The 27,831-nt window shown below is 55.4% G+C and overlaps 1 protein-coding gene across 1 annotated transcript in view; it reads left to right on the top strand.

The window, feature by feature from the left end:
* RXRA (retinoid X receptor alpha) overlaps positions 1 to 27,831 on the top strand; it is a 103,786-nt gene that overhangs the window by 1,162 nt on the left and 74,793 nt on the right. The window lies entirely within an intron of this gene.

Below are 27,831 nucleotides of genomic sequence, written 5' to 3'. Positions count from 1 at the left end.
GGGAAGAGAGGCGAGTGCTGCCATCCCTGTCCCCGCTCAGCCCGGTGGCTCCCAGCGTGGCCATGGCCAGCCAGACCGTCCCTCCTGGCTTCTCTGGGCTTTAAATCTGTGCTCAGCCTCTCCAGCCTGCCGCTGGTGTGTTTTGATTCTTTCTTCCTCTTGTTTTTTTTTTTTTTTTTTCCTTTAATGTGTTTGGTTGGTGTCTTGGTTTTTTTTTTGGTTTTTTTTTTTGCTTGTTTTGTTGACAAATTGCAATTTCAGTTATTCTTTTCAAAGAGCAGAATAAATACAAGCAACCATCACAAGGTTTCCCTGCAAGCCCAGCCCGCTGAGAGGCTTTCCAGGGCTGTGGTGGTCTGGGGGCTTTGGCAGGGACACCCTGGCCCTGTGGGCTGGCAGGGCTGTAGGTGGCATCCCCAAAATCCCAGTTTTACAGTGCCCTTCGTTGTCTGGGCTGGGAGATGCTGCTGGGACCAAAAGCATCTCACCTGCGGTGTGTCCCTGGTTCCAAACCAAAGCAGCTCCTTTTGGCTGGGTCCAGTGCAGCTCTGGGGGCTCATCCCAGCAGAAGGTGCCTCTCTTGCCTCACTGGAGTGGTTTAACCTTAGGGGTGGCTGTTTGGGGGATTCACATTTCTTTGGATGCTTTTGTGGAAGAAAATCCAAATCTCTGTTGATCCGGGCAGGCTCAGGCCTCTGTGTACATTAACTGTGTTTCCTGTCAGTCCTGAACTCTCCTGTGATGCTGTAAATGCTAAAAAATACATTGTGCTATTAGTCAGGGTGGTTTGAGGGGGGTAGGAGGGGGAGAGGCTGTGACTGTTGGCTTGGGGAAGGGTTTTCACACTGGTGCAAGTGCAAAACAACTGATTTATCTGCTCATTTAGAAATGTGTCTATGCCACACAATGTGCAGCACACCAGGAGCATTCCCAGGGAAAACAGGGCAGCCCCCCAGGACAGCCCTGCTGGGTGTGGTTCAAACTTCTCATCCTTGTCTCGGGAGAAAATCCATCAGTCTGTGGGAGCTGTTTGGGGTGTGTGGTCTGGGATTGTCTGGAGAGACTCCCAAACTTTATGTGCTGGTCTTTGGTCACTGATTATTGGGAAAAATCCCTGCCAGGGCAGTGGGTGCTGCAGGTTTTGGAGGGGAGATCTTGGTCCTGCTGTGGGCAGTGCAGGCAGGCTGTGTTAAAAGCTTGTGAGCAGTTTGTAGGATGGAGGGGAACGTGAGCTGAGACCTTCCCAGTGAAACCAGAGCAGAGCTGGATCAGCCACGGGGCCTCTTTAGAGACAGGATGGTCCAAACCCCACCAGGTCCCAACTCTGCAGGGTCCAGGGGTGTTTCACCAAACCCATCTCATGTCATTTTTGGGAGCTGGGGCTGGAAAAATCCAGGGGAGAAAACCAGCCCAGCTTGTGGGGTTTGTTTCCCTGCACACCAGCACAGGTCTGAGCTGGGGAACAGCAGCAACACAGCCAAAATTCTACTCCATTACTGTGTCCCCATCAAAATCCCAGCTCAGTTTGGCCCAGCAAGGCCAACCTGGTGGTTCCTGGCCAAGTCCTGCCTGTGGTTACACTTAGATAACCCCGCTGATGTCATGGCTGGAAGTGTGGCCAGCACTGGGCACTTTTAATAGTAGTATCTCATTTTCCTGCTTCTCTGGAGAGCTGCTGGCAGATGCCAGCCAGAGGCTCCACATGAGAACAGCACGTCCCTGGGCATCTCCCAGGCTGGCTGCTGTCACCTGTCTGCCATGCCAGTGCCAGGACAACCTGCAGCCTGGCACAGGGGCTGTGGCACAGGTACCTCTGCAGCTCTGCTGGGGCTTAAAACACCTCAGGGTCCAGCAGATGCTGCCTTAGAGCCATCTGCAGTTACAGTCCTGCCTTTGCTAGGCTTAGCTTGCTCAGGGCTGTCCAGTTTTTGTTCCCCTGGGTTGTGCCAGGGCTACAGGAGGAGGGAAATGTAGAAAATCCGTGGTGTGGGGGTCAGCTGTGGTGGGATGCCTGGGCTGAGGTCAGGCTTTCACAGGGCACTGATGTGCAAAGCAAGGACTCAGTTCTTCAGGTGGCTGCTTGTTCCCTGCTTTTCACAATCCTCTTAGTGCTTTGTTTCCCCTTTGCCCATTCCCTGGGTATCTGTGGGGAGGAGAATAGGGATGGTGAGCTCGAGGAGCTCTCCCTCCAGGCTCAGCTTTGTGGGGGAAGAAACAGTTAATGGGTGTCTGAGCGCTTCCCTGCGGAGGTCACTGCAGCAGGTTGTAACCTCTGTGTGTCCCTCTCCCCACCCTGCAGCCGTGCCAGGCCCAGCTGTAGCTGCTCAGGATGTGGGGTGAGGACTGTCCGTGCTGTGCTCAGGGCTGGAGCAGCAGCACTTCCGAGGAGAACAGCAAAACAACCCCCTGCATGTCCAGCTGGGACAGCCCAGGGCTGGGGCTGCTTGGTGAGCATCCATCAGGCACCTTCATCCTGCATCCCCTGGGTGTGTGGATGCGATGAGCCTGGAGAGCTCCTCAGTGGAAACCTCTGTGTGGGTTGAGACCTCACCACAATGCTCAGTCCTGCTCTTGATACCCTCAGAAAGTGACAGCTGATGTGACAATCTGCAGGGAGGAGGACTGAGAGATGTGGGAAGCATCTGAGCATCCCAGTGAGGAAGGAGGAATCCTGTGCCCCACATCTGGCTGGCTCCCTGGGGCTGGAGCAGGGCTGGGTAGGAGCAGGAGGTGAAGTCTGGTTGTGCCCTGGTCTCTCTTGTAGGGCTCAGCCTCTCGCTGACACATGCAAAACAAGCTGGGAAGGAATTTTTGCCTTTTCCAGAATCTGGGTTGTGACAGTGAAATAAATCCTCAGAGTGTCCCTGAGTTTATTCCACATCGTCCTGCTGGGTTGGAGGGAGCGTTTGTGTTTCTCAAATTTTGGGTATTTTATTTATTTAAAAGAGAGCGGGGGAGAAAGCCACAGAATTTGAGTTATTCATTGCAAATATTATTATTGGCATTTTGCTCCTGTTGAGGGGAAAAAAAAAACCAACAAGGGGGGAATCAAAACATTTCACTGGAAAATACACCCTGGCTTTGTCCCACCCACATCTTCAAGGCAAAAATAAATATTTATTAAGAAATGGGTTAAAAACCTTTTTGTTGAGTATTGTTTTCTGGGAGAATGGGTGGATTGCCATATTCCAGAGCCCTGCCACTGGGCTGAATTTTAGATTTTTTGGGGTTTTCTGCAGGATGGTTAAAGAAAGAAGCAAACAGAGGAGCTGTGGGTGCTCTGGGCTGTGCTTTGGTCCTGCCCTGTCTGTGGGCTCTGTGCTCCTGTCAGCATCCTGGAGCCTTTTCCTGGGGATTGTGTCTGCTCAGAGTATTCCCCGAGGCTCCCAGCTGCCTGAAATCCCCAAATCATTCCTGCTATAAATAACCCAGCAGTGAGACAGCAAGAGCTGGTGGCCCTTGGCAAGGGATTTAACGGGGGTGTGGTGATGGTGAGGGGACACTGAGGGGTCCCTGTGGCCCAGCTGGGCTCCTCCACTGAGCCAAAGCCTGGGATCCCTCAAAGCCCTGCTGGCCAAGTGCTGCAGGGACCTTCCCTGTCAGCTGGGCAGCCTAATTGGGCTCTAATTAATCCTCCTCTGGCTCTGATCTCCTGTGGGGAGGGAAGGAACTGGGGCTCTGACCTGTGGTGTGGAGGGGTCTGGGCATTTCAGAGGGGATGTGGAAGGATCTGGGCACTCAGGAGGGATGCTCAGCAGTGTCAGGGATGCTCAGCAGTGCCAGGGATGCTCAGCAGTCTCAGGGATGCTCAGCAGGCTCAGGGATGCTCAGAAATGTGGAGGGATGCTCAGCACTTGAGGGATGCTCAGTCTGCACGGGATCCATCCCAGCACTTCCCTAATTGCTTCCTAAAAGGCCCAGGTGGGCTCTTGGAGTCAGTCGAGCTACAAAGCAATAGGGGAGGCAGCCTGGGTGGTTTTATTTTAATTGATTTTGTCAGGAGTTGCTGTATTTTATTACATTTAAAGACTAGAGTCTGGAATAACTTTGAACGTTTGACACGCACACAAAAAGCAGCTTTCTGACATTTTCCTCTTTGCTTGTCTTTTATTTTATTTCTCCCCTCTCCTCCTCCTCAAAGGGAAGAGTGTGCCTGGAGGGAGGACAGAGGAGGAGGAGGGAGGAGCAGTTGTGTCTCTCCAAAGGCTGCTCCAACATCAAGGCAGCGCGAAGCAGATGAAATAATATTGCAAATAAGGATTTAAAAAACCCTACAGAAGGATCCCCACACATGCCAGCCAGCTCAAACTGCCAGAAGATTTTTCAGACAGAAGCAATTTAGCCTGGGAAAATGCTCTATTGTTGAGATGGAAACTGGCTGTGAGAACTTGCCTTTTCTGACAAGGTTTGGCTTAGGAAAAGCAAAGCAAAGTCAAGGAAATCAACCTGAGTTTTTATTTAGAGGGGAGGGAGCTCTTCAAAATGGAGGGTGTTTTCTGAGATAAACAGGGAACAATTCCCTTGTGAGAAAGGGAAGAAAGGGCTCAAATTAAGCCCAAACGCAGCTCCTCTCCTTTGAAATTTTGTTTAACGTGGAGTTAAAAAATAATCCTGTTCAAACAGACCATTGGTAAGCACGAAATGCTTGGGCTTTTTTTCCCCCCCTTCTCTTTCCCTTTTCTCTTACTGTGATCCACAATAAAAGTTCCAAGGTTGCACCTTGGGGCTGTAATTCTGGTCACAGCTGTGCCCCTGCCAGCTCCTGCCTCTGCACATCAGCAGGGGATGGAGCTTGCCTCCAAAACTCCTCTCCTGCCCAGATGAGGCAGATCCAGGGTGGGAAACTGAGGCACGGGGGAGTGTCTGAGCTGGGAACGGGGCCCGCAGCGAGGGCGTGGGGTGGTTGTGAAAGCTGAGCCGGCCCTGCAGAGCTGATCCAGCTGGGATGGCAGCTCCACCGAGCTCCCCTGGGCTTTGCAGGGTCCAAACCTCCAAATCCACTCCCCCCCCCCCCCGCCCCAAAGCTGCTTTTTGGCCCAGGAGCAAAGGAAAGCTCCCAGGTGGGGTTTGTGGGTGAGCCAGGTGCTCCCAAAGCACAGGGCAAGGAAAAAACACCCCAAAGATTCAGGGAGAGGGCTGGCATCCCCTTCTGTCCCTCCCACTGTGGTCATTGCTCCTTCTTCCAAACCCTGGGGGATTTGATTTTTTGGTCAAAGACTTGTTTTGGGCCACGAGTGGAGCTTGGTGGTGTGTTTGGGTCTTGGCTGAGCCTTTCCCTGGATCCCATCAGCTGCAGGATGGCTGCAGAGGCAGGAGATAAAAGGGGCAGTAGTGGTATTGGGGACCAATAAAATGGTAATGGGATTCCCAGCTGGTTGTTACTTTTCATGGGCTCCTCTTTTGTGGAGTTTTGGCTTTCTTCAGCTTTACAGACTTGGAAAAAAAAGGGAGAAAAATCCAAGGAGGGGGAGCTGAGGGAGCCTCCTGAGATTTACAGCCCCCCAGCTCCTGGAGCAGATCCTTTGTGCTGCCAGGAGCGGGTGAGGGAGGGATGCCCCATCTCCTTTCAGCTGGGCGGGAAGGCAGAACCATTTGATTACTGTTTTTCCATTTCTGGCTGACAAGTGAGTGCTGGAGGAGAGTTGTTTTCTTTGTTTTCTTTTTCCCTTTGCTGTGAACTCTGTGGGCTGCTGCGAGACAATTTTGTTGTGGGCAGCGCGTCTCCTACGTGCCCGTTCCGGAGTGGCAGTGAGGCAATGGCAGTGGTGAGGCAAGAGAGGAAGGAGAAGGGCAGGAGGGGAGAGCTGCCAGCCAAAATCCAGCCTGAGACACGGAGGTGGCAGGAGAGGGGGTGAACTTCCAGCCAAAATCCACCCTGAGACATGGAGGTGGAAAGGTTGGGATGGGGAGCTGAGCGAGGGATGGTGAGGGGTGGCAGGGAAGAATTGGATCAGAGAGGCAGGAGCAGATCCTCACATGGAGCTGGGGGAGCTGTTTGGCTGCTCCTGGGGGTGTGAAGGGTGGGTGAGAGTGGTTTGCCAGTGCTGCAGCTTCCCTGCCCTGCTCCCAAAGACCTGTGTGCAGGTGGGGGCTCTTGGAAAAGGGATTTTGGAGATGCTCTGTGCTGGTCGTCCTTACCAGACTAAACTGGGCTCCCCTTCTGCCCCCAGCCCTTCTTTTTCTGCCCCATTTATGGGAGATGAGTGGTTTTATCAGGCCTGGGGAGCTGTGGCTCTGCCTGGTGTGGAGGAGCCCTGGTCTCTGACGGTGTGGAGCAGGCACCAGGTCATGCTGGGGATGCTGGAGCACACTGTGCTGGGGAAATCTGTGATCCCACCCTGCATCCCATCAGTGTTGGGGCTGCTTCTGGTGACCCCTCACACCCCACAGCAGCCCTGGGGGGGATGTTCAGTGGCTGGGTAGGATAAAGGGGTACCAGGGATGGTACCCACAGCCTGTGAGGGACCAGGTGACTCGAGCGAGTTGAAAGCCGCTGTCTCGGAGCTCTGCACCTGCGTGACCAACCCTCCCTGCTGACCTGCACTTGTTCAAGTGTGACTTTCAATTGATCATAAAAATCCAGCGTGATTCACAGCGTTCCTGCCCTGCAGCCTGCCGGGCTCTGTCTCTCAGCATTCACGTAGCGTGAGAGAGCAGATTGCCCTCCAGTTCATCCTGCTCAGCCTTAATGGGGAGCTGCTGCTCGCTGGGGCTGCTCCCCTCACACACTCCTGGAATATATTAAAGACAGTGGTTTAGCATTTTAATTTCATTTTTTTTTTCCCCTCTCAAATGGATGAAGTAAACTCCTCTCCAAACCTCGGGGTGTGGGGAGAAGGGAGGGAGGTGCAGCTCCCCGCTCCATCCCGGCGCAGCCCCCGCGTGCGTGCGTGTGGCTCGCAGACAGTGAAATTGCACCCTAGAGTTATAAAGCAATTGTCTAGCTCAGCAGCAGAATGAGCATGAAATGGTGCAGAAAGCAACTAAATAAAATTGGGTAAGGCAGATGCATGAAAATAATGACATCTCTATCCTGTAGTCAGGCGCGCTCGCTCTTCCTCGCTGATAAACTTTTATAACAGACTTTGCATTTATTGTCCTGGGAAACCCTCCTGCCATGGAGATGTGTGTTGGTGTGGGGTGAGCCCCTGCACCCCCCTTCTGTTTTTTGGGGCTGTGCATTCCTGCCTGTCTCCCCTCCTCCCTGTCTTTCCTTGTTTTTGTTTCCAGAGCGGGATTTTTATGCTCAGTCGAACACCACAGCGATAACCTTTGCGACTTCATTTCCTTTTTGGTGGCCGTGCCAGGCTGGGGGAGCCCTGGGAGCTGGTGGCTCTCAAGGTGGCCTCTCCAATCCCATGGAAATGCAATGAAGAGATGCTTTCCTGCTTTGCTCTCACTTTGGAAGTTTCTCCTTTTCCCTCTAAGGCTCAGGTTGAGCAGGCTGTTGTGTGGGGCTTAGGACTCCACAGCAGGGATGGAACACCAGATTGGTGCACTGGCTCTGTCTTCCCTTCTCCCTGGTGATGGCTGGTGACACCAGGGCCACCTGCTCCCACACTTAATTATCCAGTGGATGGATTAAAATGCTCCCAGTTTGAACCTGGAGAATCAGCTGTGATTCCTGCCCAGCCTTTCCCCTGGGCTCTGAGCTGCTGTCCCTGCTCAGACAGTGCCTTGGAGTGCTTGGCCTCAGCTTCCCCATCCATTCCCAGGAAGCTGATGCTTCCAACACAGTCCAATGTTTTGCTCATTTTGTGCCAGCATCCCCGTGGAGACTGGGAACAGGCAGCTCCTCTTCCCACCCAGGGGGCCCTTTAGGTGACATTAAGGCAGTGTCCCCACTGTCCTCACGCCCTCCTGCCTCTGATGGCATTGCTGGGCACTGCTCCACGTGCTTGTGGTGCCAGGGATGCCCTTTGTGGACAGGGTGCTGCCTGCTGTGTAGTGCCTGGGTGCTTCGGAGGGCTCAGGACTGAGCTGCTCATGGATTCCTTTCCTTGTCTGCAAGGAAAAACCAGCCCTGGGCTGTGCTGGAGCCTGGGGCTCACCAGGCAGCTCCTCTGCAGCAGAACCTCCATCTCTGCCTTGGCTGTGTCCCTGGGGTCCCAGATTAGCTGCTCCAGTGCCTGCCCATCACACGCAGCCCGGTGTGGATCCCATGGGTGGGCTGGAGCCGCGTGCTGGCTGCTCAGCCCCGGAGCACAACAACACAGGACACACGGCATTTTCCCCTCCTCCTGCCAAACCCCAGCTTCTCTGGAGTGAGGCAGAGCTGGAGGTTTCCCTTCAGGGATTATTCTGGCTCTGGGCAGCTGGATGCCAAAGCCTTGCCAGCTTTTTTGCTGGTGTGGTTCCGCAGCACCGGAGCGGCGAGGAGGAGGAGGAGGAGGAGGAGGAGGAGGGAAATGCAGGCGTGCAAAAATCAGTGTGAAAGCATAAATCAGGCCAAGAGTGAAAGGTTAAAGAAATCCAGAGGAAGCAGAGCGATGTGTGTGATAGAAAGGGGTTTCCTGTACCTACAGAGGCCACCCAGGCTCCCTTCCTGCCGGGGCAAACCAAAACTTTCTGCACCCCTAAGCAAATTGTGGTTGGCTGCTTGGGCACGCTGTGAGCCAGCCGTGCCAGCCTGGGTGTTAATGCCCTGTGCTTTACAGGCTGCTCTGCCCAGCCCTTGCCATGGGATTTATTTATAGGATGCCCAGGCAGATCCTGGGAAGTGTTGCAGTCAGGAATAGGGCTCAGAGGGCAGCATGCAGCGTGACCTGTGCTGCCCTAAATCCACATCTCTCCACTGCCAGCCTGGCTGGTTTTCTACACTGTGCTCCTCATCAGGGAACTCAGAGGGGCTCCAGGAAGAGTTAAGGCTCCTGGGACAATTACCTGCAGGCCCCTATTTAAGCACTTAGGAAGGCTTAGCTGATCCCAGCTGGAGATAGCCTGGCCCCAGGCCAGCTGGGTACCTGTGGTGTTCAAATGTGGAGCCTTTAAACAGCGGTTCAGAGCTGGGGCTTGCTGGGAGCAGGACCCCCAGAGGACAATTTGGGGTGGCTGATGCTGGCACCCCAAATAATCCCCTGCTTGTAAGGCTGGGAGACACAGATTTCCTTGGCTAAGGGGTTTTTGGCAGTGTTTGAGCTGTGTTTTGGTAGCAGTGCCCCGGTGCTTTACCTTGGAGTGTCACCCTCCTCTCCGAGGGGGAAAACCAGCAATTCCCTTCTGGCAGGTTTGTTCTGTGGAAATCAGAGGCCATCAGGCTCTGTTGGGCTTGGGCTCTCTCTTTTCCCACTGCATTTTTCTGTCTGGGGTGGCTGAGGGGAGCTGGGCGCCGCTCCCTGCGGGCACCCGGGCGCTCCTCCGGTTGTCCCGGTGTTGAGCCACGGCAGCTGAGGCTGGGCAGGTGAGGAAAACCACGTCTGGCCAGGTTTCACAGCCTCTAGGTGTGTGCAGGAAATGTTGCAGGGCAGGGATTTCTTGCAGCAGGCCCTGGGTGGCAGGTAACAAACAGCAAGGTGCCCATCTGGAGCCCCCACCCACGCACACAAAGGGAGGCTCCTCCTCTCAAGGAACATTCCCAAAACCCTGGAGCAGGGCAGGGGATGTGGGGCTGCTCCAGGAATCCTCCAGGTCTCCTTCTTGGAGCAGTTGCATTTGCCCTCAGATGCTGGAAGGTGCAGGAAGGTGCAGCATCACACCCTGGGGGCACAGTTTGGTGGATCCCAGCAGCACCTTGGGAATGGCGTTGGAGCCCCAAAGCTCTGCTCAGGGCTTTCCCAAGCAGAGAAACTTTAGGATACAGCCTGGAAAGCAGTGCCACGGAGGGTAAAGCTCATCCTGGCTCATCCCTGAGAGCAGAGAGATGCTCCAGTCCTGCCCAAGATCTGGGGACCCCAGACCAGCCCTTTGTAGGGAGGACAGGACACACTGGGGTGGAGGAGTGCTGGGTAGGAAGGGGTGAGCCTGGAGCTGGGTGTAGGGATGTGCCTGCAGGGTGGGAGCAGCCGGTCCTGCCAGTTCTCCCAGGCTCTGGGAAGTCCCTCGAGCTGCAGTCGAGGCCAGGATGAGGTCCCAGGTCCCTCTCTGCCACCTCTCTGCTCAGTTTTGAGTCTTTGAGAGCACAGGCTCTGGGAAAACACCCAGAGAGCCTGGCCCTGGCTGGGAGTAAAAGCCAGCTTTGTGTGGGAAGGGAAGGCAGAGCCAGTGCACTCCTAATTCAATGCACCTTTACAAATGAATAAGGTAGAAGTGACTCTACAAAAAAAAAGCCAACCCCAATGTGTTGAGCTGCCCTGTAATTGCCAGTGTGGAAATCACAGGCACATGAGGACTTGCAGTGAAGGATTGAATCCACAGCCTGATTTCCAAAGTGCAGGAGATGAGATGAGCTCCTGGTGTTAGTCTTTGGGGTCCCATGGACTTTTGGGCAGAGGAGCTTTTGTCAGGGTGGATTTTTGTGGGGCCTGTGGCAGGATCTGGAGCTCAGCCCTGATTTCATCAGGTGGCTTCAAGATTGCGTCAGCTTAACCAAGGACTGGGATTGACCTGCAGTGATTTGCTGACTTTATTATTAAGACAATGATGGGGCTGAGCTGGATTTTGGTGTTCTCTGCCTGGTGGGATGACTTGGAACAGCACTGGCAGCACTTCCCCAATTTTTCAGCCCTTTTTGCTTGGAGGAGGTAAAATCCTGAATGTACCTTGAGGGTTCATTGAGGAGAAGGACTTTCCATCCCAGCTCTTGGCCCTGTCAGTAGCTGCAGAAGAAGAACATTATAAGGAGCTATTCATCATGGCAATTATTTTATTAAGAGAACACTGTGTGCTTGGGAGCTGGAAGAGATGAAGCTTTGGGATGTTTTCAGCATGATAAATACGGGTTGGTTACATCACCCAGCTTTTAAAAAATGGTGTGTGCCGTCCTGGTGAGAGAGGATTTGCAGACAACCTTGGAGAGGAGAGCCAGGTGGCTGTTCCAGCAGGGACAGCAGTGCCACTTGTCTCTGCCTCACCCTCAGGAACAGGGAGAGAAATCTCTGGGTTCTGCTGGGTGGGAGTTTGATCCTGGTCTGTGCTGGACATGCTGGGATGGGCTCCTTGGGGGCAGGCACATCATTCCCGTGTGAGGTGGGATAACAGCGCTGCTCCCAGAGCGCTCCCTGCAGCCTCTCGCTGCCAAACCCCAGAATGCTGCTCTTGGGGCTGGTTTGCAGATTTCTGTCCTGTGCAGGTTTTTCAGGGGTCTCCCACCCTGGTGCCACCTCTCCTTGCTGTGCCAGGGCTGGTGGCTGGTCCCTCTCAGCCTGGCACCTCCGGGTGCGTTATCGCGGCCGCGCGCCGGGGTAAAGTCCACCATGGGAAAATGCCTGGTGGACTTTTAACTGGAGTCCTCTGGAGAGCCCAGCTCAGAAAGCTTTAACTCTTTCATGGCAACCTCTGCTGGAAGGTAGAGAGGGAATGGAGCAGAGGATGGGCTGCCCACCTGGGCTCAGCTCCCTGCAGCAAGGGCTCGCTGGCGGCCGTGCCAGGGTGGTCATGGGGACTGTGCCAGCTGCTCCTGGGGTCACCACTGCATGTCCCCACCCCTCCTCTGGTTCTGCTGTCAGAGCCTCAGCTCTTGGCTCAGCTGTGGTCTCCCAAAGTGCTGCTTTGGGCATGTAGGGGCTGCTCTGGGGTCGGTGGGCTGTGCTCCTCAGGACACAGGCAGTGTCCCTGTCCTGCTCTCCCTGCTGCTGGGTGGCCTCAAAGGATGAACCCCGTGGCTGGGGAGGGATGGGCATCACTCTGCAGCGTCCTCACCTATGGGAAGCTGCATCTGGAGCTTGAAAGAGGCCTTGGCACTGCCATTTTTGCTGTCCCACACTCTGATTTTGCCTCCTGCTTTAGACACCTGAGTGCCTGGTGGGATTTATTTCAGCATCTTCATCCTTCTTCCATTTGTCCTTTCCCTTGCTTTTGTTTTGCAGCTTTTCCCCCCGCCCTCCAAGGTGAGTCTTGTTTGCTCTGGGTGGGTCTGAGAGCCCTGAGCAGGTCCCCACTGCCAGCCCAGCTGGTGACAGCAGCACAGCCAAGCAGCCACCTCTCTGTGTCATGGGGTGGTCAACCCATTCTCCATGGGGACAGAACCAGGGCGTGCTCCAGAGGGATTTATGGAGGGAAATTCGTGCAGTGTAGGGTTTTTGTCTGTGGAGAGCTGCTCAGCATGGGATGGCATCGCTGGCTGTCCCTGCAGGCACAGCTCGGTGGGGGAGTGGGGAGCTCCCCATGTGCCACCAGCTGTGCCCTTCTCAGTGGAAGTGATTCCAGGGTGAGAAATTCCCACTGTGGAAGCCTTGATTACCGGGCAGAACTAGGTTTGTTTTGTTTATCATCCATTTCCTTGGCTTTGGAGGCATGCCCGGAGTCCTCCAATTTTGTGTGTGTGTGTGGATGTGTGATTTATTAGGATTCAGGGCTGGGGTTTCTCTTTTTTTCTGGTTTAATTTCACTTCCTCAAACTGACAGGCCGTTTGAACAAACTTCTTTTGGATAATTTCCTCTATAGTTTTAGAGGGCCTCCTAAAAATAAAAAGAGAAAACATTGCAACATGGTCGATAATTAAAAAAATGCCCTGTCTGTGACCAGCCTGGGCCCTGATTTAGGCAACAGAGGGTAGAAAAAAACATGAGTTCACTTTTTGGGTGCTTTTGACAGCACGTAAGGATGGCTGGCTTTGCTTGTTTCTGTGTGGAGCTGTGATCCCAGGCACACTTGGGCATGTTCTCCCCATCCTCCATTAAAAGCGCCGTGCGTGCCTAAACCCCTGCCAGCTCCCAGCTTTGGTTTCCTCTCCTCAGCTCGATCTGTTCCACAGCAGTCAGGAAGAGGGAGGGGGCAGAGGGGAGAGAAAAAAATAAATAAATCCATTTAAGAAATGTAATGGGAGCCTCCAGAGAGAGAGAGCAGGTAGGCGAGGGCAGAGCACCTGTAGCTGCCCTGAGCTGGGTTTGCTGGCGGGTTCTGCCCGGGGTTTTTAGGAGGGTTTCGCAAGTGTGGGTTTTGAAATGGCTCTGAGAGGGTTTGTGCTGGGTGTTCTTGGGCCCGTGGTGCTGGGAGCTGCCAGGGAGCCCCGGTGGGGTCAGGCAGAGCTGGGGGTACCCAGGGTCCCGGGGGGCTGTGCTGTGCCTGTGCCTGTCAGCACGGAGATTGAGATGAAGGAAAACTTCCTTTCCCTCTGTCCCAGCTATGAAAGCATGAGAGAGAGAAAGAGAGAAAGATTTCCCTCAGGGATCAGCAGTGATGAAAAGGCTCTCTTTTGAAAAGCAATGCGAGAAAAGAAGTGTGTCTAATCCTCACAGAGAAGAAAGGGAGAACATCCCTCTGCTGTGAGCTGGAGGGACCCTGGTGTGGAGGCAGCAGCCCCCTGCTCCTGCCCGGTGCAGAGGAATCCTCTGGGCAGCAGCAGAGAGAAATTTCATTTCCTGGGATGCATCTGGGTGGGCTTAGGGGAGCTGACTGCAGTGGTGCAGGCTGAGGACAGGGGTGTGAGGGCTGGGGAGATGCTGCTGGCTCATCCCCACGTTGCTCAATCCCTGCACAGGAGCTCTGCTGGCACCCTGCGTGGGAGAGACTTGCACAGACTTTCTTTCCCCGTTTCCCCTTGGCCCTGGGACTGGAGGAGGCTGGAAAGGGGAGCTGCAGCCCCGAGCTAGGAGGGATGTGTGTCCCCAGGGCAGGTATCCCAGGGACTGCTGCAATCCTGGATCCCATTTTCCTGGTGATACGGGGCTGTGCAGCTGGCCTGACTGGCTGTAGCAGCTCCTGCCTTTCCTTTCCTGGTCCAACCCTGTCACCATTCCTTCAGTGACAACTGCAGTGTCCAGCTTTGGCACAGGAGCTGCTCTGTCACCCTGTCAGTGATGGGACAGTGGTGGCTTGGCTGCTGGTCCTGTGTTTGCCACGTCTGGGCCGAGGCCACCGGGGTGCTTTTATTGCTGTTGTGGTTGATGATTTATTTCCAGCTGCATCCGCCCCGTCTTGTGACTTGATTGAAAATTAAAGCAAACAGAGTGGTGTGGTGTGGCTGCTGTGAGCCCTGTGGGGTTCCCAGCCTGTGGACTGGGACAGGGAAATCTAAGAATGGGAGGGAGTGGAAGGACCTGTCTGGATGGAGAGGTGGGTGCTGGAGTGGGAGCCATCAGTAGGATCAGGATCCTTTCATGGACTGTAGAGCTTGTGAATGTTTATTTGTATCTCCTTGAGCTGAATAAAGGTAATCCCCAGCCAATAAAGTCCTCATTAGGCTGAAATTAATGAGTTTATGTTTCAAAATACAACAGCGCTCAAACCCACAACCCTGCAGAGGGAACTCCATCAGGAAGGGATGGGTGGATGGGGCAGTGGTGCCAGGGAGCAGCTGGGGAGGAAAACCAAGCTGGCACTGGGGTGTCCCTGCTCCCTGCAGAGCCTGGTGAGCAGTGCCACAGGCTCAGGGATGCTGCAGCATCAGGATGTGCTGTTGGGAAGGGATTTTGGAGACAGCCATCAGCATTTTGCTGTTGGAGGAGCTTGTGCTGGCTGGTGGGTGAGCGTGGAGCATCCTGTGTGCAGGGAGATCTTGAGCCACATGGCTTTAGAGACAACACCTCCTGTGTCTCGGTGTCACTGCTGCCTGTAGACTCTTCTTGCTGGCAGCAAGAAACCAGAGCTGGAATTCTGAAGATCATCCTGGCATGTCATAGCCAAGTGCCAGGAGTTTCTGCTCCAGCTTTTGGGGGGGCTTTGGCAGAGCCCACCACCCTCTGCTTGTGTGGGGAGGGATCCAGTGACTCAGGAACCCCTCGCAGAGAAAGGGGAGCAGGAAGTTAGCTCACAGCTCTTGTGAAAGACACAAGCTGCCTTGATACCTATAATTAAAGCGGGTGTCAAGGAGTGAGGTGCAGATTCCTCAGGGGGCATCTCACCAGGAGGGAGAGCAGCACCTGCTGACCCCGGTCAGGGGCTGGGCACAGGCTGGTGCTGAGTCCCCGAGGACCAAATGTGAGCCCCCAGCTCCTCTCCTTTCCAGCAGTAAGGAATGGATGTGGATGGCAAGGCCGTGTGGGGCCTGTCTCCAGTCAGCACAAGGGAAGCTGGAGCTGTAGCAGTGTGCCTGGAGCTCAGCGGGGTGGTGGGGGGCAAAAATCCTCCTGGGAAACATGTGGGACCTTATCAGGGCAGAGCTGGGCAGAGGGTGAGGTGGGTTTGGGGTGCAGTTTGGGAATTGGAAGGGAGCAAGGGCAGCAGCAGGTGGTGGAGGCAGCAGTGGGGTGGGATGGTCTGGGGGGCAGACCTGAGTCCTCCCTGGGGTTGGAGGAAACGCCTGGGGACCCATCCTGCTGGGCACCCATCCTGCTGGGTGCTGGCAGTGCTGGCAGTGCCACCTCCTTCCCCTGAAGTGCCAGTGTTGCCCCCCAGCACGTCTGTGAGGGCAGGGAAACTGAGGCACGGGGCTAACATTCAGTGTGAGTGCTGACACATGTGCTGTGTTCCCTTCTCTGATCCCTTCTCTTCCAGCCACTCCTCCCTGCAATCCCTGGGCTGGTGCCAGGAGCACACAGAATTCCAGGGGGTCCCTCCATCCCCCTCCCCACAACACCCCAGCTCTGTCCCCGTGGCTCCGGTGCCTTCCCAGCAAATGCCAAATCTGCTGAGCAGACGGAAAAACGAAAAAGAGGAAAAAAAAAAAAAACAAAAACCAACACCCTACCCAATAATATGAGGAAGAAATGTTGGTGTGTCCTGGGTGGATTAGTCGAGACTCCTTGCTGGATTCCTCCGAAGGGAGGTGCTCGTGCTGGAAGCCGGCCACCAGCCGGGCCTGCCGCATTTTTCCTGGATTCTCTTACCATTTGGGGACTGAACTTTAGTCTGAAAATGATGTATTTTTAACTTGGTTGTGTCTGAGGGTTGTCTCAGCCTCGGGCTGCTTGGCTTTCTCCTGGCCCGGCCATGCACTGAGGGGATGTGGTGGGAGGTGAGGGCTGGACCCTCCATCCTCAGCTGGACCAGGAGGAGGAAGCAAGAGAAGGAAAGGTTTGCTCTGACGCCAGGAAATCCATTTCAGAAGGTTCCTCCTGCTTGGCCCAAGTGTGGAGCAATGGGAATGGTGTGTCAGGACAATGGCAGCAGGGATGGGGACGTGGGCGAGACAATCTGGTGTTGAGATCGCTGTGGAAAACAAGGATGAGTGTCTTGGAAAGGCCCCAGCGTGCAGGACTGATGGACACAGACACCACTGCCTTGGAAACAGCCATCCAAATGTGCAACATTCCTGTCTCTGGGGACTCCTTTCCCTCCCTCCCTCCCAGCTGTGGAGCTGTCACAGCACACTGGCACCGCGTGCCACCCGGGCTGGGCTCAGCCTGGCAGCGTGCTGAGGTTCTGCTGAGGTTCTGCTGGTTCTGCTGAGGTTCTGCTGAGGTTCTGCCCAGCCCAGAGCTCTGCAGGGCAGGGCTGAGGCACGGTGGGCCCGTTGTTTATTGTAGGCTTGCTGGCCACATGGCTCTGCGGGGTGTCACTCGCTTCCCCTGCTCGGGGACAGAGCCTGCCCAAGCCAGCAGGACAATCCGGGCTGTGTTTTCATAATTAAAACAAATAAAACAAACCCGTGTGCGGCGTTATTTACAGTGTGGGCTCGGGAAGAGTCGAGCTGATATTGTTTCCTCGCAGAGTTTTTCCCTTTGTGGCTCACACACGAGTTTGTTGTTGTTGGCTGCTCCCGAGGCCGCGGTCTCGCGTGCCGGGGCTGCTGCCGGCCCGCAGCGGGCAGCTGGAGAGCTGGCATGGGGTGGGCAGGGCTGGGCTCTGTCCAGTGTGAGCATCCTGGAGAGCTGGCATGGGGTGGGCAGGGCTGGGCTCTGTCCGGTGTGGGCATCCTGCAGAGCTGGCATGGGGTGGGCAGGGCTGGGATCTGCCTGGTGTGGGCATCCTGGAGAGCTGGCATGGGGTGGGCAGGGCTGGGCTCTGTCCAGTGTGGGTGTCCTGGAGAGCTGGCATGGGGTGGGCAGGGCTGGGCTCTGTCCAGTGTGGGCATCCTGCAGAGCTGGCATGGGGTGGGCAGGGCTGGGCTCTGAACAGTGTGGGCATCCTGCAGAGCTGGCATGGGGTGGGCAGGGCTGGGCTCTGTCCAGTGTGGGCATCCTGCAGAGCTGGCATGGGGTGGGCAGGGCTGGGATCTGCCCTATTTGGGCATCCCTGGGAGCTGGTGTGGGGTGGGCAGGGCTGGGATCTGCCTGGTGTGGGCATCCTGGAGAGCTGGCATGGGGTGGGCAGGGCTGGGCTCTGTCCAGTGTGGGCATCCTGGAGAGCTGGCATGGGGTGGGCAGGGCTGGGCTCTGTCCAGTGTGGGCATCCTGCAGAGCTGGCATGGGGTGGGCAGGGCTGGGATCTGCCCTATTTGGGCATCCCTGGGAGCTGGTGTGGGGTGGGCAAGGGTGGGATCTGCCAGTCATGGGCATCCCTGGGAGTTGGCAAGGAGTGGCCAGGGTTGGGCTTTGGGTATCCATAGGAGCTGGTGTGGGGTGGGCAGGGTTGGGCTCTGTCCATCGTGGGCATCTTGGGGAACTGGTTTGGAGTGGCCAGGAGTGGTTTGGAGTGGCCAGGAGTAGCTTTGCCCATCGTGGGCATCCCCAGGAGCAGGTGTGGGGTAGTGAGGCCTGGGCTCTGCCCACCCTGCTGGTTTGAGCCTTGCCCCGTGGCCCATCTGGGATTATCCATGGAAAGCCATTTGGGAAGGGTGGATGTGCAGGCAGTGAGCGTGGTGCTTTTGTGAAGGGTTTTTTGCTGCTTGTGGGACTTGCTGCTGGCACAGCAGGGAGCTCTTTGGGGTGAAATCTTTGGGGTTTCCTGCAGAGGGGTGGCAGGTGATTTTCCAGCAGGGACCAGCATCATGTGCTGGTTGTTACTGCCTGCAGCATCCCTGAGAGACCTGCAGGGTCTGAGCCCTGGCAGTGCCACAGCACCGGGCAGGATGGACAGCACTGGTGGGCTCTGGCTCCAGGCTCCCACCCAGGGCTTTGAGCCAGGGTTGTCCTGGGGGTGCAGAAGGAGATGTGGAAGGGATGCAGCTGCAGCCCTCGGGTGTTACCTGCGCCCAGCAGTGTCCATGCAGCCTCAGGTGATGCTGGAAGGGACATCCCTCCCTGGGGAGGGGGATAGTGCACACAGGGAGGGGACATGGATGTGCAAATGTTCAGTTTTCACCCTGCTGCTTTGGGGTGGGTACCAGCAGGGCAGGGAGGGCTGGGGTGCACAGGAAGGTGAGCACCCCCCCCGGTGCCAGGCTGCAGGCAGACACATTCCCTGGGAAGCATATGGCATAATCCAGTGCCAGATGGGAATTTGCTCCTGTTGCTCCTGCCCCCGGTGCAGGCCAGCCAGTGCTCAGCCTGGTGGTCATGTCCCTGCAGGGACAGCCCCAAAGCCACCTCTGGGAGGGTGGGCAGGGTGGCACTGCTGGATGGCCTCGTGCAGCCCTGCAGGGACACCCGAGGGACACTTGTGGTGCTGCCTGGGCACTGGGGCAGCCAGCTGGGCACGGGCTCTGCACACACAGAGCTTGCTGAGCACACCAGCCCCTGCCTAGCGGGGCAGGGCTTAAAGCTGGGCTTAGGAGGTCAAAACCTGGCTAATGAGTTAATGGCAATTAATTAACTGCAGGGCACTTTGGAGATATTAACTAATTGCTCTGCTGTGAGCGCGGTCTGTGCAATTGCCCCACCTGACAGGCTGAGGTGTGGAGCAGCTGGAGGTGAGTTAACACCAGGGCTGTGACTCCAGCCAGGGCCAATTCTGCTCCTGTTGGTGTGGTGGTCCTGCAGGCAGGGCAGGATCAGATCCCACTGTAGATCCCTCTCTGTTTTTCTATGCAAGCTCTGTGCACCCACAGCATCTCTGCCTGCTCCGTCCCCGTGAGCGTTTTGGGGGGAGGCAGCTGAAGCCACGATGTTCCTGGTAACCACCACCCACGCAGGCAGCCTTGTGTCTGCTGGCTCTTCACTGTGCTCCCCAGGAGCTGCTGCAGCATCTGAGCATCCACAGCACGGTGCAGGGTTTGCAGGGAGAGAGGAAGAGGAGCCCTCCAGCAGCTCAGGCTCCTCGCTGGGTGCAGGAGATGGCTCGGTGCAGGTGCAGCTATTTTTAAATCCCTCTGGACAGAGTGGTTTGGCCCCCGTGCAATTTCTGTTTGTTTGTTTATTTACTCCTTTTGGCGGCTGAGGAGTTTGTAGAAATGACTCAAACGTGGATTTATTTTGTCAGCTTTTGGGGAAGGGATTAAATCTCAGAGCCCCATTGTGCAAGCAGATCTAATTTTAGGCGTGTGATCTTAAAATAGAAGAAAGGAGAGGCAAAAAAAAGCAATAATTAGGCGTTTTTGCCTGGGCCAAGGGAAAACAGGCTGTGAGGTGGCCCCAAGGAAGAGATGTGGCTGCCCACAGCCAAAGTCAACACTTTGGGAGGTGGCTGGAGCTGCTTCTGGCTGGCACTGGGAAAGGGCACAGCACAGTGGTGTGGGAGCAAGGTGAGTATTAACCCTCTGGTCTGATGGCACCTGGGAAGGGCACAGCAGAGAGGTGTGGGCACAAGGTGAGGATCAACCCCCTGGTCTGGTGGCACATGGGTGTTTTGGAGCTTGGCCAGGCTGGTGGGCATGAATGGTGGCCATGGTTGCTCATCCCACCCCGATGGCTCAGGGCTGGTCCAGCTCCTGATGCAGTTCCTGGCCAGGCAAGGTGGGTCTTGTGTCCACAGCCCCCATGGCCATGTCACCCTGTGCAGGAAGTGACCCTGGCTGGTCTCAGCATCCTTCCTCATCGACATGACAGAGCGGAATGTCCCTGTGATGGGGGGACACAGAGGCCGGCTCCCATTTCATGGCAGGACCTGTCATCCTGTGAGCAAATATTCTGGTGATATTAAAATGCTTGGGATTTTCTAGCGAGTCGAAGCTCTCCTAAGCAGTGCCAAGAACAATTCAGCAGCCTCCAAAACCAGCTTTCCCTGAGGATTACTTGTTCCTCGTGCCAGAATGATTGATGAGAGCGGGTAGGTTCAGGTGACTCAGTCCAGCGTGACCCGATGGTCTCGTCCCCGCAGCCCGGCAGGGACTGTGCCATGGGATCCCTGCTCCCCATACAGCCCCTGGAAGAGGCTCCTCAGAGCCTGATAGCTTGCAGGGCATCTCAGAAACATCCCATGCGCTTGTCAGCACTGTGTAATCTCCTTTCTCCCTCCTCTCCAGGAAATTTCTTGTGAAGGTGTTGACAAAGTCAGAGGATGCAGGGGCAGCTCATGGTCAGCTCTCTCCCCAAGCACCCACCAAACCTTCCTGCCTCTGTCAGAGCCTCTCCTCACCTCTGGCAGCCTTGGAGAGGATGGGAACCTGCTCCTAATGACAGAGCAGGAATAATTCTTGCTGTTACCTTGATAACAAAACCAGCCAACGCCACGAACTGCCTTTAAACTGCCAGCAGGAGCAAAAATGCAAGGCATGTGTTTAGGAGAAGCTTCAGTCTCTGGGTGTTTTTGGGAGGAAAAAAACATCCACAAGACTGTTTGCTTTTGCTTGAAACCTCTTTTGTGATGCCCCTCTCTTGGATGGCTTTGGACAGCTCAGGCTGTAGGTGGATGTTTGTGCTTGGAGATGTTTTTCCATATGCTCCTCACAGCTCCGCTCAGGGATTTTGCACATGGGCTGCAAGAGAGAGGTAGGCTGCTCTAATATCATATGATAATGTGAAATCAGCTCCACTTTACATAATTTGAGACACCCAGGCGCTTCTAGACCTGGGTAGGGTGTGCTGGGGGTTCCTGCCCTCCTTCCCCTCTGCTGGGAAGGGAGGCAGAGCCCTGGGCTGGCTGGCAGCAGGATCCTGGATCTCTCTGTGCACAGAGCAGGGCTCTGCTCTCCCCTAATCCACTGCCAGCCGAGGGTGAATTCCAACCCGTGGTGGAAATTTAGGTCAAAGGTGCTTTTAGTTCAGAGGAATATGATCAAATTAGGGCCTTTTGTGTTTGCATGTGTTGCTTTGTTTTTTTTAATTTTTTTTTTTCTGGAGGGACTTGCGTAGGCAGGGCTGCAGGAAGGGCTTGGCACATAGATGGGCAGATCCTGACCATCTGTAAATCAGGACAGCGCTGCCTGTGCCTCTGGCAGGGCTGGAATTTCAGCTGGAAAGGTCACAAGTGGTCCAGAGTTGGTTTTCAGCCAGGGTTGTGTTTCTGGCCCTGCCTGGAAGGGAGAGGTGTGGGCACAGCTGGCAGAGCCCCTGAGCCTGTGGTGTTTCCCCAAGCCCACCCTGAGGGAGGGTTGGCTCAGGGACTCCCCTGAGGCCTGGGAGGTGGAGGGATTAAAATGTTATCCCTTGGGAAAAGCAAAGTCACCGTGCTGGTTGTCAGCTGGGAGCTTTCCACCAAAGCCTCTGCAGTTCTGGGGAATGGATGAATCCCCTGGGATCCTGTGTCCCACTGCCACCCTGCATCCCACTGCCACCCTTCATCCCATTGCCATCCTACATCCCACTGCCCTCCTGTGTCCCACTGCCACCCTGAATCCCACTGCCACCCTGCATCCCACTGCCCTCCTGGATCCCACTGCCCTCCTGGATCCCACTGCCCTCCTGGATCCCACTGTCATTGATTGTTCATCCCATTGCCATCCCTGCATCCCTTTCCCCTCCTGTGTCTCATTGCCATCCTAGTCCCCGTTTCCCTCCTGCATCCCATATCTCTCCTGCATCCCACTGCCATCCTTCATCTCTTTGCCATTCTGCATCTCTTTCCTTCATCCCACTGCCCTCCAGATTCCCATTTCACTCCAGATTCCCATTTCACTCCTGGTTCCCACTGCCCCCATGATCCCCTCTGCCCTCCTGCATCCCTCTGCCCTCCTGCATCCCTCTGCCCTCCTGCATCCCTCTGCCCTCCTGGTTCCCATTTCCCTCCTGGTTCCCATTTCCCTCCTGGTTCCCATTTCCCTCCTGGTTCCCATTGCCCTCCTGGTTCCCATTGCCCTCCTGGTTCCCTCTGTCCTCCTGGTTCCCATTGCCCTCCTGGTTCCCTCTGCCCTCCTGCATCCCTCTGCCCTCCTGCCCGATCTGTGCAGTTCTCACTCGTGGTCAGGAGCAGGGGAAGAAGAGTCACTGTAAATACCCTAAACCTCCACCTTCTGTGGTTGGTTTTTTATGCTTGGCTCTCTTCTGAAGAAATCCATGAGTTGGCATTGCTGTCTGAGGCACAGCAGCCTCCTAAAACCTGCTTGTTTTCATTCTGACATGAACACAAGGTCTAAAACAAGCACTGCAATTTCCAGGCCCGTTTGTGATTAGTGATGGGCAGGAGTGAACCATTCAGCCTTAAATTAATTGTGCTGGGGTGCGTTGGTATTTTGTGGATTTTTTTTTCTTTTTTTTTTATTATTGATGCATAATGTATGATGAGAAAAAGTGAAAAAATAATTAAAGTCTGAAGAGCGCTGCATGGATTCATTCATTATGAAATCTGGGTCAGCAGCCGGAGAAGGAAAACAAGGAGGGGGGGCTGCTGGAGTGGAAAAACAGGACTTGAGAAGCGCTGCAGGCACGGCAGGAATGCGAGAAAGGCCCTTTGCAGGCAGCCTGGGAAATCCGAAGTTGCATCGTGGCTGCCCCCCGAGGAGGAGCCGCCTGCCGGGAAGGGGAGGGGGATGCTGGAGAGGGGATTCCCTCTCCTGGCTGCTCCTGGATGCTCCCGCAGCCCGCGGTGGGGGCAGGAGCTGCTGTGCTGAGCCAGCAGATCCTGCCGAGGGGATGGAAGTGCCTGGAGAGGCGGAAAGGGCTGAGCTGGGGAGGGGGGTTTGGGACAGTGTGATCCCAAAGGGCTGAGCTGGGGAGGGGGGTTTGGGACAGTGTGATCCCAAAGGGCTGAGCTGGGGATGGGGGTTTGGGACAGTGTGATCCCAAAGGGCTGAGCTGGGGATGGGGGTTTGGGACAGTGTGATCCCAAAGGGCTGAGCTGGGGATGGGGGTTTGGGACAGTGTGATCCCAAAGGGCTGAGCTGGGGATGGGGGTTTGGGACAGTGTGATCCCAAAGGGCTGAGCTGGGGATGGGGGTTTGGGACAGTGTGATCCCAAATGGTAGAGCCTGGCATTAGGGTTTGGTGCAGTGTGATCCCAAAGGGATGTGCTGGGGTTTGGGGTTTGGTGCAGTGTGATCCCAAAGGGATGTGCTGGGGTTTGGGGTTTGGTGCAGTGTGATCCCAAAGGGATGTGCTGGGGACTGGGGCTAAGCAGTGTGATCCCAAAGGGCTGAGCTGGGGTTTGGTGCAGTGTGATCCCAAAGGGCTCAGCTGGGGTTTGGTGCAGTGTGATCCCAAAGGGCTCAGCTGGGGTTTGGTGCAGTGTGATCCCAAAGGGCTGAGCTGGGGTTTGGTGCAGTGTGATCCCAAAGGGCTGAGCTGGGGTTTGGTGCAATGTGATCCCAAAGGGCTGAGCTGGGGATGGGGGTTTGGGACAGTGTGATCCCAAAGGGATGTGCTGGGGATTGGTACAGTTTGATCCCAAAGGACTGTACTGGCTCAGAGTATCCCTGTGCCGTGACATCCCTGTGCCACAGCATCCCTGTGCCATCATATCTCTGTGCCACGAGTATCCCTGAGCACATTGCTCAGATTTTGGGATTTCAGCCCTTGCCTAGGATGCAGCTAATTGAATTGCAAAGAGTGTGGTTGAAACTTGGAGTCTTCCCCGCTGGCAGGAAGCGCAGAGATTTCAAACCGTGCTTTTGTGCTGGTTTGGGAGAAAACGACAGGATTTTTGGAATTTAATTACAAGATGGAAATTCCCCTCCTTCCTCTTGCTCCTTTCACAGGAAATATGGCCCAAATTGATCAGACTTTGCAAACAATCAGCGTTCATCCTTGGGAAATGTTCCATCACTGGAGCATTCATCCTTGGGAAATCATTTTCTGACCCAGTCACATGAAGTGCTCTTCTGAGCAAGCACTCTCCATCCCAGTCCCCAGCAGGATGGAGTCCTGATCCCAGTAGGAGCTTTGGGGCTTTCTCTTCAAGCAAATATTAATGCAGGCAGTGTCAGGAGACCCTTCCTCTTGTTTTAGCCCGCTGAACAGCCACAGGGTTGATGTGCTGCTCCAGGGGAAGCCCTTTGGTCTGGCTTGTACACACACTGGGTTTTATCCCTTCTCCAGAGATCCCTTCCCTGCTCTCCCGCAGATCTGCCTGCATCATGTGGGAACCATAAATAAAAGGCTGTTGAATTTAGCTGCCTGTGTTGCAGCAGTGAGGATGATACAATCCTGCGTGCAGCAGACAGGGCAGGATGGGATGGGATGGGGTGGGATGGGTGTGAGGATGGATAGAAATGTGCATTGATTGATCCCCCAGCTGCTGCTGTGCAGATGGACCTGCCTTTCCCTCCCAGGGAACTTCCTGAGGCAGATCCAGCTCCGTGCAGGGGCTGTGGTGGTGACACCAGTGACACAACCAGAGCTGGCTGAACCCTTGGAGGTCCCTCCAGGGTCTGGATCTATAACTAACAGCCACTGGTGCTGCCTGTGGCACGCACTGGGTGTCCAGGAATGCACCCAGCCCTCCTTCCCTGGGCAGCAGCATCTCCAGCTGTCACAGTTCCTCCAGGGATCTGGTTTCCAGCCTGATTTAGTTGCAGGCTGTGCAGAGAGGGCTGCTTTGGGATGGGGAGTGCCAGGAAGAAATGGTTAAAGCGGAGGTGCCAGGGTGTTTTCCCACAGGGTGAACGGTGGGGGAACACAGAACTCGTGTTGAATCGGAGAGAAGTAACAAGGCTCCTGATTTTCCTGTGTGATTTAATAAAAATGTAAATTGACTCGGGGTGGATGACTCACTCCGGAGGGTGGTGTCGATCAAGATTAATTGGTGGCTGTGTGGAACCAGTTGGGCTTTGTTCCCTCTGCTCAAAGGCAGCTGGAGTGGTTCCATTGGGATGGTGTGGCAGAGGTCTGGCCCCTGGGCTCCCAGGTTCCTGCTGAGCCCCTCATCCCGTTTGGTCCCAGCGTTTTGGGGCAGGGAATGGTGGGCAAAGCCGTGGTGGCTTTATCCAGTGTTGGTGGATGTATCCCATTGAGAACCCAAGCCCTGAAAACTGTCCTGGTGCCAGCAGAGAGGCAGATCTCTGCCCAGGACTCACTCTGGGGCAGGATTTGGCCCCGTAGCAGGAGAGGCTTCCATCCTCCTGCTCCTTCCAGGCTGGGTGAAAACGTGCCAGGACGCTGCACTCTGACCCCAGTCCAGCTCTGGACACTAATGGATTACAAATAACAATAATAAATGACAGGAGATGGGATAATCTACCTACTGTAATGTTGTATTACCGTGGCTGTTAGTTATAGATTAATGTATAATTGCATTACATTGGCTACATATGCATAAAGCTCGTGCTGCAGGGCCTTGGCCAGCCTTTAACTCTCTGTGGTTCGCAGAGAAACTTCAGGGCTTTGATCCCACACATCCCAGGAGCCCTGTGCCAAGGCATCTCCTGTGTTTTTGGAAGCCAGGAGCGTCTCTGCTGCCTCTGTGTGCTGCTGGAGCTGTGTGCTGCTGGAGCCCCATCCCCATCTCCCCGATGCAGCTGCAGGGATTTGTACATTTGGCACCAGCAGGTGAGGGAAAAGTGGGAAACGAAGCCCCCTGCCCCTCCATCACCTTGGCCTCACACCTGAGCAGCACAAGGCAGGGCTGTGAGGGCTCCCCAGCAGATCCTTGGCGTGACCAAGACCCAGTTCTGTCGAGAGTAATGAAGTGAGAGCCCTTCCCTTCAGTTATTTTTAATGTGGTTCTGCTCAGGCTGGGCTAAACCCGAAGGAGCTGCCTCTTGTTTGCAGAGCCTCCCCCTGTGCTGCTGGATTGCTGGGCTCAGGGTGAATTACTCACTGCTCTGAGGCTGCAGGGACTCGGATCTGTTTGGTTTTGGGCTTGCCTCGCTCTGATGAGCGCCGGTGCAGATGATTTTCCTGATGTTGTGACCAGAGTTAAGGGTTTGGGGACCCTCATCGTGCCTGTGTTGGGGCTGAAGGGTGGGGCAGGCAGGGAGAAGGGGGTTTCACCCTTCCAGGGGGGTTTTCCAGCTGAGGAGGATGGTCTGAGGGCTCTGTCCCTGCCCTGGCTTTTAGCAGCTCCAGCCCCACTCGCTCTGCTGTTCCTGGGGACATTGATGTGCTCTTCACTTGTCCCATCCTGTGCTGAGCAGCACCTGGGGGAGGAATGGGAGTGGGAATTCCTTCCCTGCTCCCCTTCCCATCCCAGTACAGCCCTCCCTGCCGTCCTGCCTTTAATTTTTGCTCCCTCTCTCCCCTCTCCTCCCAAGAGCGCGAGAAGCAGAGGCAGGAAACGTGGGCTGCTGCCAGATGGCTCGAAATGTAGCATCTGTAATACTTTATCAGAAGAAATTACGGCCCAATCACTCTCCCTGATTAAACAGCCTGGCCAGATCCTCCACGAGCCAGCTGGACAGCCTCACCCTCACCACAGGAGCAGGGGACATGGGGAGGATGGTGGCAGAGGGAGGCTTGGATGGGCAAGGGATTGGGCTGGACCCTCCAGCAGCTGGGTGGGTGTGCTGCTAGACCCTCCTGGGATCATCCTGTGTGGTGCCAGCTCCTGCTCTTTGCTTCCCATGGGAATCCGTGGGGTGTGGAGGTGAGCAGCCCTCCCTGGGAGAGGGAGGGAGAAGTTGATGTTTTCCCTTTTGTTGGTTTTCCAAATCTGGGAAAAACAGCACAGCCACCCTGTGGGCTGCTGATGTTTTGCTTGTGGAAGTTGTTGTGAGCAGGCAGAGGGTGAGGGATGCTCCAAAGCCCCGGGGCTGGGTGGAGCATCCCCCCAATCCCTGCACCCCTCAGGCTGGGGATGCCGTAGAAGCACCTGGAAAAAGGGAGCGGGCAAGAAGGGAAACTGAGGCAGGGCGGAGGGTGCCTCTAGGACCTGGAAGGTCATCTGGAATGCTAGTGAGAGTTAGCTCCAGAGTTTAAGCCTCTGAGCAACCTGTCCTCTGGCTCACCCTGCCCTCGTGCTTGCTCTGAGCGCGGTGGCCAACGCGCGCTGCTACCGGTTTCAATGGGCTTGGCGCTGCCATGAGCTCACCCCGGCTGGCTGGTGAAACGCAGGCGTGGACTAATGCCACTAATTTCCACTAATGCTGGTGGAAAAATCTCCTGCTGGCGTGAGCAGGGGCTGCTTTCCCAGACTGCTGCCTGCGGGGTGGGGAGAGGGGGACGCGCCGCCTCGCGCAGGAATTCATGTCCGGGCGTAAGGAGCTGTTTTCTTCCCTGCTTCGCTTGAAGTGGGGACCAGATTTTTTCCTAAATGGAAAACAGGAGGAATCTGTGCTCTGAAGTGAGTGGAATTAGCTGTTGGACGTAGGGAGTTTGTGGATGAAGCACATAAAAAAGGGGAGGAAGGTGCTGAGTGTCTGCACGTGAGAGGGGAGATCTGGTGTCTGAACGTGGCCTGACGTGGGATGCTTTTGGCCTGAGCTGTCCTGCGTCCCCATCCCACATCCCTGTGCCTCCCCAGTAAGCCCACAGGGACCCAGCCAGTTCTGGAACCCACCTCAGACAGAGATATGCTTTTCCCTGTCATCCCTCTGCCCTTGGTGGGGGAGAAATGCTGGGCCCAGGCAAAACAGCAAAAAAAGCACATGTTCCACTCAACTCCAGTGGGATTTGACTGCAGGGATGCAGGTGGAGCAGGGCTTGGGGTCTCCCAGTCTCCTGGGGCTTAGGAAGGCACACAGCCGTGGGATCCTGCCTGAGGAGGATGGAGGAGCAGCTTCCCTGGAT

Source organism: Serinus canaria, chromosome 17 (genome assembly GCF_022539315.1).
Source record: "Serinus canaria isolate serCan28SL12 chromosome 17, serCan2020, whole genome shotgun sequence".
Taxonomy (NCBI): Eukaryota; Metazoa; Chordata; class Aves; order Passeriformes; family Fringillidae; genus Serinus; species Serinus canaria.
The sequence above is the reverse complement of the archived record's forward strand: the minus strand, read 5'-3'. Positions and strand labels throughout refer to the sequence as shown.